Source organism: Triturus cristatus, chromosome 1_1 (assembly GCF_964204655.1).
Source record: "Triturus cristatus chromosome 1_1, aTriCri1.1, whole genome shotgun sequence".
NCBI classification, from domain to species: domain Eukaryota; kingdom Metazoa; phylum Chordata; class Amphibia; order Caudata; family Salamandridae; genus Triturus; species Triturus cristatus.
In genome coordinates, this window is record NC_140579.1 from 714727224 (window position 1) to 714742159 (window position 14936).

The following is a 14936-nucleotide window of genomic DNA, read 5'->3' on the forward strand; positions in this document are numbered from 1 at the left end:
CATCATGCATCAGGCATCAGGCAACATACATCCACAATCATCAGGCATCAGCCATCAAACATCAGACATCCACAAGCATCAGACGTCAGACATCCACAAGCGTCAGGCATCAGACATCAGGCATCCACAAGCATCAGACATCCACAGGCATCCGACATCAGGCATCAGACATCCACAAGCATCAGACATCCACAAGCATCAGGCATCAGACAGCTGGCATCAGACATCCACAGGCATCAGACATCAGGCACCAGACATCCACAAGCATCAGACATCCACAAGCATCAGGCATCAGACATCCACAAGCATCAGACATCCACAAGCATCAAACATCATGCATCAGACATCATGCATCAGACATCAGGTATCAGACATCATGCATCAGACATCCACAAGCATCAGATATCAGGCATCAGACAGCCACAAGCATCAGACATCAGGAATCAAACATCCACAAGCATCAGACATCCACAAGCATCAGACATCATGCATAAGACATCAGGCAACACACATCCACAAGCATCAGGCATCAGAAATCAAACATCGGGCATCAGACATCAGACTTCCACAAGCATCAAGCATCAGACATCAGGCATCAGACATCCACAAGCATCAGACATCAGGTATCAGACATCAGGCAACACACATCCACAAGCATCAGGCATCAGACATCAGGAATCAGACTTCAGGCATCAGACATCAGGCACCAGACATCCACAAGCATCAGGCATCAGACATTCACAAGCATCAGACATCAGGCATCAGACATCCACAAGCATCAGACATCATGCATCAGACATCAGGTGTCAGACATCATGCATCAGACATTCACAAGCATCAGACAGCCACAAGCATCAGACATCAGGCATCAGACATCCACAAGCATCAGACATCAGGAACCAGACATCAGGTATCACACATCAGGCATAAGACATCAGACATCCACAGTATCAGACATCCACAAACATCAGACATCAAGCTTCAGACATCCACAAGCATCAGACATCATGCATCAGACGTCATGCATCAGACATCCACAAGCATCAGACATCAGGCAACACACATCCACAAGCATCAGACATCAAACATCCACAAGCATCAGACATCAGGCAACACACATCCACAAGCATCAGACATCAGGCATCAGACATTCACAAACATCAGGCATCAGACATCAGGCATCATACATCAGGTGTCAGACATCATGCGTCAGACATCCACAAGCATCAGATATCAGGCATCAGACAGCCACAAGCATCAGACATCCACAAGCATCAGACATCAGGCAACACACATCCACAAGCATCAGGCATCAAACATCGGGCATCAGACATCAGGCATCAGACATCAGGCATCAGACATCCACAAGCATCAGACATCAGGTATCAGACATCAGGCAACACACATCCACAAGCATCAGACATCAGGCATCAGACATCCACAAGCATCAGACATCAGGAATCAGACATCAGGCATCAAAAATCAGGCACCAGACATCCACAAGCATCAGGCATCAGACATTCACAAGCATCAGACATCAGGCATCAGACATCCACAAGCATCAGACATCATGCATCAGACATCATGCATCAGACATCAGGTGTCAGACATCAGGTGTCAGACATCAGGTGTCAGACATCCACAAGCATCAGACGTCAGGCATCAGACATCAGGCATCAGACATCCACAAGCATCAGACATCAGGAATCAGACATGCCTGATGTCTGATGTGTGATACCTGATGTCTGATTCCTAATGTCTGATGCTTGTGGATGTCTAATGCCTGATGTTTGATGCTTGTGGATGTCTGATGCCTGATGTCTGATGCTTGTGGCTGTCTGATGCCTGATGTCTGATGTGTGATACCTGATAAGACATCAGACATCAGGCATCAGACATCAGGCATCAGACATCCACAAGCATCAGGCATCAGACATCATGCATCAGACATCAGGCATCAGACATCCACAAACATCATACATCAAGCATCAGACATCCACAAGCATCAGGCATCAGACATCATGCATGATACATCCACAAGCATCAGACATCAGGCATCAAACATCCACAAGCATCAGACATCATGCATCGGACATCAGGCATCAGACATCCACAAGCATCAGGCATCAGACATCAGACATCAGGCATAAGACATCCACAAGCATCAGACATCAGGCATCAGACATCCACAAGCAACAGACATCATGCATCAGGCAACATACATCCACAAGCATCAGGCATCAGCCATCAAACATCAGGCATCAGACATCCACAAGCATCAGACGTCAGACATCCACAAGCATCAGGCATCAGACATCAGGCATCCACAAGCATCAGACATCCACAGGCATCCGACATCAGGCATCAGACTTCCACAAGCATCAGACATCCACAAGCATCAGGCATCAGACATCTGGCATCAGACATCCACAGGCATCAGACATCAGGCACCAGACATCCACAAGCATCAGACATCCACAAGCAACAGGCATCAGACATCAGACATCATGCATCAGACATCATGCATGAGACATCCACAAGCATCAGACATCAGGCATCAAACATCCACAAGCATCAGACATCATGCATCAGACATCAGGCAACACACATCCACAAGCATCAGACATCAGACATTCACAAACATCAGGCATCAGGCATCAGACATCCATAAACATCAGGCATCAGGCATCAGACATCCACAAACATCAGGCATCAGACATCCTGCATCAGACATCATGTGTCAGACATCAGGTGTCAGACATCATGCATCAGACATCCACAAGCATCAGACATCAGGCATCAGACAGCCACAAGAATCAGACATCCACAAGCATCAGACATCAGGAATCAAACATCCACAAGCATCAGACATCCACAAGCATCAGACATCATGCATCAGGCATCAGGCAACACACATCCACAAGCATCAGACATCGGGCATCAGACATCAGGCATCAGACTTCCACAAGCATTAAGCATCAGACATCAGGCATCAGACATCCACAAGCATCAGACATCAGGTATCAGACATCAGGCAACACACATCCACAAGCATCAGGCATCAGACATCCACAGGCATCAGACATCAGGAATCAGACATCAGGCATCAGACATCAGGCACCAGACATCCACAAGCATCAGGCATCAGACATCCACAAGCATCAGGCATCAGACATCCACAAGCATCAGACATCATGCATCAGACATCAGGTGTCAGACATCATGCATCAGACATCCACAAGCATCAGACATCAGGCATCAGACAGCCACAAGCATCAGACATCCACAAGCATCAAACATCAGGCATTAGACATCAGGAATCAGACATCAGGAATCAGACATCAGGCATAAGACATCAGGCCTCTGACATCAGACATCCACAAGTATCAGACATCTACAAGCATCAGACATTAGACATCAGGCATCAGACATCATGCATCAGACATCAGGCATCAGACATCCACAAACATCAGACTTCAAGCATCAGACATCCACAAGCATCAGACATCATGCATCAGACATCATGCATGAGACATCCACAAGCATCAGACATCAGGCATCAAACATCCACAAGCATCAGGCATGCATCAGACATCAGGCAACACACATCCACAAGCATCAGGCATCATGCATCAGACATCCACAAGCATCAGACATCAGGCATCAGACATCAGGCATCAGACATCCACAAGCATCAGACATCAGGAATCAGACATGCCTGATGTCTGATGTTTGATACCTGATGTCTTATTCCTGATGTCTGATGCTTGTGGATGTCTAATGCCTGATGTTTGATGCTTGTGGATGTCTGATGCCTGATGTCTGATGCTTGTGGCTGTCTGATGCCTGATGTCTGATGTGTGATACCTGATCAGACATCAGGCATCAGACATCCACAATCATCAGACATCAGGCATCAGACATCATGCATCAGACATCAGGCATCAGACATCCACAAACATCATACATCAAGCATCAGACATCCACAAGCATCAGGCATCAGACATCATGCATGAGACATCCACAAGCATCAGACATCAGGCATCAAACATCCACAAGCATCAGACATCATGCATCAGACATCAGGCAACACACATCCACAAGCATCAGGCATCAGACATCCACAAGCATCGGACATCAGGCATCAGACATCCACAAGCATCAGACATCAGGCACCAGACATCAGGCATAAGACATCCACAAGCATCAGACATCAGGCATCAGACATCCACAAGCAACAGACATCATGCATCAGGCATCAGGCAACATACATCCACAAGCATCAGGCATCAGCCATCAAACATCAGGCATCAGACATCCACAAGCATCAGACGTCAGACGTCCACAAGCATCAGGCATCAGACATCAGACTTCCACAAGCATCAGACATCCACAAGCATCAGGCATCAGACATCTGGCATCAGACATCCACAGGCATCAGACATCAGGCACCAGACATCCACAAGCATCAGACATCCACAAGCATCAGACATCAGGCATCAGACATCCACAAACATCAGACATCAAGCATCAGACATCCACAAGCATCAGGCATCAGACATCAGGCATCAGACATCATGCATCAGACATCATGCATGAGACATCCACAAGCATCAGACATCAGGCATCAAACATCCACAAGCATCAGACATCATGCATCAGACATCAGGCAACACACATCCACAAGCATCAGACATCAGACATCAGACATTCACAAACATCAGGCATCAGGCATCAGACATCCACAAACATCAGGCATCAGGCATCAGACATCCACAAACATCAGGCATCAGACATCCTGCATCAGACATCATGCGTCAGACATCAGGTGTCAGACATCATGCATCAGACATCCACAAGCATCAGACATCAGGCATCAAACAGCCACAAGCATCAGACATCCACAAGCATCAGACATCAGGAATCAAACATCCACAAGCATCAGACATCCACAAGCATCAGACATCATGCATCAGACATCAGGCAACACACATCCACAAGCATCAGACATCGGGCATCAGACATCAGGCATCAGACTTCCACAAGCATCAAGCATCAGACATCAGGCATCAGACATCCACAAGCATCAGACATCAGGCAACACACATCCACAAGCATCAGGCATCAGACATCCACAGGCATCAGACATCAGGAATCAGACATCAGGCATCAGACATCCACAAGCATCAGACATCAGGCAACAGACAGCCACAAGCATCAGACATCCACAAGCATCAAACATCAGGCATTAGACATCAGGAATCAGACATCAGGTATCAGACATCAGACATAAGACATCAGGCCTCCGACATCAGACATCCACAAGTATCAGACATCTACAAGCATCAGACATTAGACATCAGGCATCAGACATCATGCATCAGACATCAGGCATCAGACATCCACAAACATCAGACTTCAAGTATCAGACATCCACAAGCATCAGACATCATGCATCAGACATCATGCATGAGACATCCACAAGCATCAGACATCAGGCATCAAACATCCACAAGCATCAGGCATGCATCAGACATCAGGCAACACACATCCACAAGCATCAGGCATCAGACATCCACAAGCATCAGACATCATGCATCAGACATCAGGCAACACATCCACAAGCATCAGACATCAAACATCGGGCATCAGACATCAGGCATCAGACATCCACAAGCATCGGACATCAGACATCCACAAGCATCAGACATTAGGCACCAGACATCAGCCATCAGGCATAAGACATCCACAAGCATCAGGCATCAGACATCCACAAGCAACAGACATCATGCATCAAACATCAGGCAACATACATCCACAAACATCAGGCATCAGACATCAAACATCAGGCATCAGACATCCACAAGCATCAGGCATCAGACATCAGGCATCCACAAGCATCAGACATCCGAGTTCAGGCATCGGACATCAGGCATCAGACATCCACAAGCATCAGGCATCAGACATCAGGCACCAGACATCAGCCATCAGGCATAAGACATCCACAAGCATCAGACATCAGGCATCAGACATCCACAAGCAACAGACATCATGCATCAGGCATCAGACATCCACAAGCATCAGGCATCAGACATCCACAAGCATCAGACATCAGGCATAAGACATCAGGCCTCCGACATCAGACATCCACAAGTATCAGACATCTACAAGCATCAGACATTAGACATCAGGCATCAGACATCATGCATCAGACATCAGGCATCAGACATCCACAAACATCAGACTTCAAGCATCAGACATCCACAAGCATCAGACATCATGCATCAGACATCATGCATGAGACATCCACAAGCATCAGACATCAGGCATCAAATATCCACAAGCATCAGGCATGCATCAGACATCAGGCAACACACATCCACAAGCATCAGGCATCAGACATCCACAAGCATCAGACATCATGCATCAGACATCAGGCAACACATCCACAAGCATCAGACATCAAACATCGGGCATCATGCATCAGGCATCAGACATCCACAATCATCAGGCATCAGACATCCACAAGCATCAGACATCAGACATCAGGCACCAGACATCCACAAGCATCAGACATCAGGCACCAGACACCCACAAGCATCAGACATCCACAAGCATCAGACATAAGGCATCAGACATCCACAAGCATCAGACATCAGAAATCAGACATCAGGCATCAGGCACCAGACATCCACAAGCATCAGACATCCACAAGCATCAGACATCAGGCATTAGACATCCGGCACCAGACATGCACAAGCATCAGGCATCAGACATGCACAAGCATCAGGCATCAGACATCATGCATCAGACATCAGGTGTCAGACATGCATCAGACATCCACAAGCATCAGACATCAGGCATCAGACAGCCACAAGCATCAGACATCAGGCATCAGACATCCACAAGCATCAAACATAAGGCATTAGACATCCACAAGCATCAGCCATCAGGAATCAGACATCAGGTATCAGACATCAGGCCTCAGATATCAGACATCCACAAGTATCAGACATCTACAAACATCAGGCATCAGACATCATGCATCAGACATCAGGTATCAGACATCCACAAACATCAGACATCAAGCATCAGACATCCACAAGCATCAGACATCATGCATGAGACATCCACAAGCATCAGACATCAGGCATCAAACATCCACAAGCATCAGACATCCACAAGCAATATGCATGAGGCATCAGACATCCACAAGCATCAGACATCATGCATCAGACATCAGGTGTCAGACATCATGCGTCAGACATCCACAAGCATCAGACATCAGGCATCAGACAGCCACGAGCATCAGACATCAGGCATCAGACATCCACAAGCATCAGACATCAGGAATCAGACATCAGGTATCACACATCAGACATCAGGCCTCAGACATCAGACATCCACAAGTATCAGACATTAAGACATCAGGCATCAGACATCATGCATCAGACATCAGACATCCACAAACATCAGACATCAAGCATCAGACATCCACAAGCATCAGGCATTCGACATCAGGCATCAGACATCAGGCACCAGACATCCACAAGCATCAGACATCCACAAGCATCAGACATCTGGCATCAGACATCCACAGGCATCAGGCACCAGACATCCACAAGCATCAGACATCCACAAGCATCAGACATCAGGCATCAGACATCCAAAAACATCAGACATCAAGCATCAGACATCCACAAGCATCAGGCATCAGACATCAGACATCAGGCATCAGACATCATGCATCAGACATCATGCATGAGACATCCACAAGCATCAGACATAAGGCATCATACATCCTCAAGCATCAGACATCCACAAGCATCATGCATGAGGCATCAGACATCCACAAGCATCAGACATCATGCATCAGACATCATGCATCAGACATCAGGTGTCAGACATCATGCATCAGACATCCACAAGCATCAACATCAGGCATCAGACAGCCACAAGCATCAGACATCAGGCATCAGACATCCACAAGCATCAACATCAGGCATCAGACAGCCACAAGCATCAGACATCAGGCATCAGACATCCACAAGCATCAGGCATCAGACATCAAACATCAGGCATCAGACATCCACAAGCATCAGGCATCAGACATCCACAAGCGTCTGGCATCAGACATCAGGCATCCACAAGCATTAGACATCCACAAGCATCAGGCATTCGACATCAGGCATCAGACATCAGGCACCAGACATCCACAAGCATCAGACATCCACAAGCACCAGACATCTGGCATCAGACATCCACAGGCATCAGACATCAGGCACCAGACATCCACAAGCATCAGACATCCACAAGCATCAGACATCAGGCATCAGACATCCAAAAACATCAGACATCAAGCATCAGACATCCACAAGCATCAGGCATCAGACATCAGGCATCAGACATCATGCATCAGACATCATGCATGAGACATCCACAAGCATCAGACATCAGGCATCATACATCCACAAGCATCAGACATCCACAAGCATCATGCATGAGGCATCAGACATCCACAAGCATCAGACATCATGCATCAGACATCATGCATCAGACATCAGGTGTCAGTCACATGCATCAGACATCCACAAGCATCAACATCAGGCATCAGACAGCCACAAGCATCAGACATCAGGCATCAGACATCCACAAGCATCAGACATCAGGAATCAGACATCAGATATCACACATCAGACATCAGGCCTCAGACATCAGACATCCACAAGTATCAGACATCTACAAGCATCAGACATTAAGACATCAGGCATCAGACATCATGCATCAGACATCAGACATCCACAAACATCAGACATCAAGCATCAGACATCCACAAGCATCAGACATCATGCATCAGACATCATGCATGAGACATCAGGCATCAAACATCCACAAGCATCAGACATCATGCATCAGACATCAGGCAACACACATCCACAAGCATCAGGCATCAGACATCCACAAGCATCATGCATCAGACATCATGCATCAGACATCAGGTGTCAGACATCCACAAGCATCATATATCAGGCATCAGACAGCCACAAGCATCAGACATCCACAAGCATCAGACATCAGGAATCAAACATCCACAAGCATCAGACATCCACAAGCATCAGACATCATGCATCAGACATCAGGCAACACACATCCACAAGCATAAGGCATCAGACATCAAACATCAGGCATCAGACATCAGGCATCAGACTTCCACAAGCATCAGACATCAGGTGTCAGACATCAGGCATCAGACATCAGGCACCAGACATCCACAAGCATCAGGCATCAGACATTCACAAGCATCAGACATCAGGCATCAGACATCCACAAGCATCAGACATCCACAAGCATCAAACATCATGCATCAGACATCATGCATCAGACATCAGGTGTCAGACATCATGCATCAGACATCCACAAGCATCAGACATCAGGCATCAGACAGCCACAAGCATCAGACATCAGGCATCAGACATCCACAAGCATCAAACATCAGGCATTAGACATCCACAAGCATCAGACATCAGGAATCAGACATCAGGTATCAGGCATAAGACATCAGGCATCAGACATCCACAAACATCAGACATCAAGCATCAGACATCCACAAGCATCATGCATCAGACATCAGGCATCAGACATCATGCATCAGACATCATGCATGAGACATCCACAAGCATCAGACATCAGGCATCAAACATCCACAAGCATCAGACATCATGCATCAGACATCAGGCAACACACATCCACAAGCATCAGACATCAGACATCAGACATTCACAAACATCAGGCATCAGGCATCAGACATCCACAAACATCAGGCATTAGGCATCAGACATCCACAAACATCAGGCATCAGTCATCCTGCATCAGACATCATGCATCAGACATCAGGTGTCAGACATCATGCATCAGACATCCACAAGCATCAGACATCAGGCATCAGACAGCCACAAGCATCAGACATCAGGCATCAGACAGCCACAAACATCAGACATCAGGAATCAAACATCCACAAGCATCAGACATCCACAAGCATCAGACATCATGCATCAGACATCAGGCAACACACATCCACAAGCATCAGACATCGGGCATCAGACATCAGGCATCAGACTTCCACAAGCATCAAGCATCAGACATCAGGCATCAGACATCCACAAGCATCAGACATCAGGTATCAGACATCAGGCAACACACATCCACAAGCATCAGGCATCAGACATCCACAGGCATCAGACATCAGGAATCAGACATCAGACATCAGGCACCAGACATCCACAAGCATCAGGCATCAGACATCCACAAGCATCAGACATCATGCATCAGACATCAGGTGTCAGACATCATGCATCAGACATCCACAAGCATCAGACATCAGGCATCAGACAGCCACAAGCATCAGACATCCACAAGCATCAAACATCAGGCATTAGACATCCATAAGCATCAGACATCAGGAATCAGACATCAGGTATCAGACATCAGGCATAAGACATCAGGCCTCCGACATCAGACATCCACAAGTATCAGACATCTACAAGCATCAGACATCAGGCATCCGACATCATGCATCAGACATCAGGCATCAGACATCCACAAACATCAGACTTCAAGCATCAGACATCCACAAGCATCAGACATCATGCATCAGACATCATGCATGAGACATCCACAAGCATCAGACATCAGGCATCAAACATCCACAAGCATCAGGCATGCATCAGACATCAGGCAACACACATCCACAAGCATCAGGCATCAGACATCCACAAGCATCAGACATCATGCATCAGACATCAGGCAACACATCCACAAGCATCAGACATCAAACATCGGGCATCAGACATCAGGCATCAGACATCCACAAGCATCGGACATCAGACATCCACAAGCATCAGACATCAGGCACCAGACATCAGCCATCAGGCATAAGACATCCACAAGCATCAGGCATCAGACATCCACAAGCAACAGACATCATGCATCAGACATCAGGCAACATACATCCACAAACATCAGGCATCAGACATCAAACATCAGGCATCAGACATCCACAAGCATCAGACATCAGGCATCCACAAGCATCAGACATCCGACATCAGGCATCGGACATCAGGCACCAGACATCCACAAGCATCAGGCATCAGACATCAGGCACCAGACATCAGCCATCAGGCATAGGACATCCACAAGCATCAGACATCAGGCATCAGACATCCACAAGCAACAGACATCAGGAATCAGACATCAGACATCAGGCACCAGACATCCACAAGCATCAGACATCCACAAGCATCAGACATAAGGCATCAGACATCCACAAGCATCAGACATCAGAAATCAGACATCAGGCATCAGGCACCAGACATCCACAAGCATCAGACATCCACAAGCATCATGCATCAGGCATCAGACATCCACAATCATCAGGCATCAGACATCCACAAGCATCAGACATCAGGCATCAGACATCAGGCACCAGACATCCACAAGCATCAGACATCAGGCACCAGACATCCACAAGCATCAGATATCCACAAGCATCAGACATAAGGCATCAGACATCCACAAGCATCAGACATCAGAAATCAGACATCAGGCATCAGGCACCAGACATCCACAAGCATCAGACATCCACAAGCATCAGACATCAGGCATTAGACATCCGGCACCAGACATGCACAAGCATCAGGCATCAGACATGCACAAGCATCAGGCATCAGACATCATGCATCAGACATCATGCATCAGACATCAGGTGTCAGACATGCATCAGACAGCCACAAGCATCAGACATCAGGCATCAGACAGCCACAAGCATCAGACATCAGGCATCAGACATCCACAAGCATCAAACATAAGGCATTAGACATCCACAAGCATCAGACATCAGGAATCAGACATCAGGTATAAGACATCAGGCCTCAGATATCAGACATCCACAAATATCAGACATCTACAAACATCAGGCATCAGACATCATGCATCAGACATCAGGTATCAGACATCCACAAACATCAGACATCAAGCATCAGACATCCACAAGCCTCAGGCATCAGACATCAGGCATCAGACATCCACAAACATCAGACATCAAGCATCCGACATCCACAAGCATCAGACATCATGCATCAGACATCATGCATGAGACATCCACAAGCATCAGACATCAGGCATCAAACATCCACAAGCATCAGACATCCACAAGCATCATGCATGAGGCATCAGACATCCACACGCATCAGACATCATGCATCAGACATCAGGTGTCAGACATCATGCGTCAGACATCCACAAGCATCAGACATCAGGCATCAGACAGCCACAAGCATCAGACATCAGGCATCAGACATCCACAAGCATCAGACATCAGGAATCAGACATCAGGTATCACACATCAGACATCAGGCCTCAGACATCAGACATCCACAAGTATCAGACATTAAGACATCAGGCATCAGACATCATGCATCAGACATCAGACATCCACAAACATCAGACATCAAGCATCAGACATCCACAAGCATCAGGCATCAGACATCATGCATCAGACATCATGCATGAGACATCCACAAGCATCAGACATCAGGCATCAAACATCCACAAGCATCAGACATCATGCATCAGACATCTGGCAACACACGTCCACAAGCATCAGGCATCAGACATCCACAAGCATCAGACATCAGGCATCAGACATCCACAAGCATCGGACATCAGGCATCAGACATCATGCGTCAGACATCATACATCAGACATCGGGCATCAGACATTCACAAACATCAGGCATCAGACATCAGGCATCAGACACCCACAAACATCATGCGTCAGACATCCACAAGCATCAGACATCCTGCATCAGACATGCGTCAGACATCAGGTGTCAGACATCATGCATCAGACATCCACAAGCATCAGACATCAGGCATCAGACAGCCACAAGCATCAGACATCCACAAGCATCAGACATCAGGAATCAAACATCCACAAGCATCAGACATCCACAAGCATCAGACATCCACAAGCATCAGACATCAGGAATCAAACATCCACAAGCATCAGACATCATGCATCAGACATCAGGCAACACACATCCACAAGCATCAGACATCGGGCATCAGACATCAGGCATCAGACTTCCACAAGCATCAGACATCAGGCATCAGACATCCACAAGCATCAGACATCAGGTATCAGACATCAGGCAACACACATCCACAAGCATCAGACATCCACAGGCATCAGACATTAGGCATCAGACATCCACAAGCATCAGACATCAGGAATCAGACATCAGGCATCAGACATCAGGCACCAGACATCCACAAGCATCAGGCATTAGACATTCACAAGCATCAGACATCAGGCATCAGACATCCACAAGCATCAGACATCATGCATCAGATATCAGGTGTCAGACATCAGGTGTCAGACATCCACAAGCATCAGACATCAGGCACCAGACATCCACAAGCATCAGGCATCAGACATTCACAAGCATCAGACATCAGGCACCAGACATCCACAAGCATCAGGCATCAGACATTCACAAGCATCAGACATCAGGCACCAGAAATCCACAAGCATCAGACATCCACAAGCATCAGACATCATGCATCAGACATCATGCATCAGACATCAGGTGTCAGACATCATGCATCAGACATCCACAAGCATCAGACATCAGGCATCAGACAGCCACAAGCATCAGACATCAGGCATCAGACATCCACAAGCATCAGACATCAGGAATCAGACATGCCTGATGCCTGATGTGTGATACCTGATGTCTGATTCCTGATGTCTGATGTTTGTGGATGTCTAATGCCTGATGTTTGATGCTTGTGGATGTCTGATGCCTGATGTCTGATGCTTGTGGCTGTCTGATGCCTGATGTCTGATGTGTGATACCTGATAAGACATCAGGCCTCAGACATCAGACATCCGCAAGTATCAGACATCTACAAGCATCAGACATTAAGATATCAGGCATCAGACATCATGCATCAGACATCAAGCAACACACATCCACAAGCATCAGGCATCAGACATCCACAAGCATCAAGCATCGGACATCAGGCATCAGACATCCACAAGCAACAGACATCATGCATCAGGCATCAGACATCCACAAGCATCAGGCATCAGACATCCACAAGCATCAGGCATCAGACATCCACAAGCGTCTGGCATCAGACATCAGGCATCCACAAGCATCAGACATCCACAAGCATCAGGCATTCGACATCAGGCATCAGACATCAGGCACCAGACATCCACAAGCATCAGACATCCACAAGCATCAGACATCTGGCATCAGACATCCACAGGCATCAGACATCAGGCACCAGACATCCACAAGCATCAGACATCCACAAGCATCAGACTTCAGGCATCAGACATCCACAAACATCAGACATCAAGCATCAGACATCCACAAGCATCAGGCATCAGACATCAGGCATCAGACATCATGCATCAGACATGCATGAGACATCCACAAGCATCAGACATCAGGCATCATACATCCACAAGCATCAGACATCCACAAGCATCATGCATGAGGCATCAGACATCCACAAGCATCAGATATCATGCATCAGACATCATGCATCAGACATCAGGTGTCAGACATCATGCATCAGACATCCACAAGCATCAACATCAGGCATCAGACAGCCACAAGCATCAGACATCAGGCATCAGACATCCACAAGCATCAGACATCAGGAATCAGACATCAGGTATCACACATCAGACATCAGGCCTCAGACATCAGACATCCACAAGTATCAGACATCTACAAGCATCAGACATTAAGACATCAGGCATCAGACATCATGTATCAGACATCAGACATCCACAAACATCAGACATCAAGCATCAGACATCCACAAGCATCAGACATCATGTATCACACATCAGGCAACACA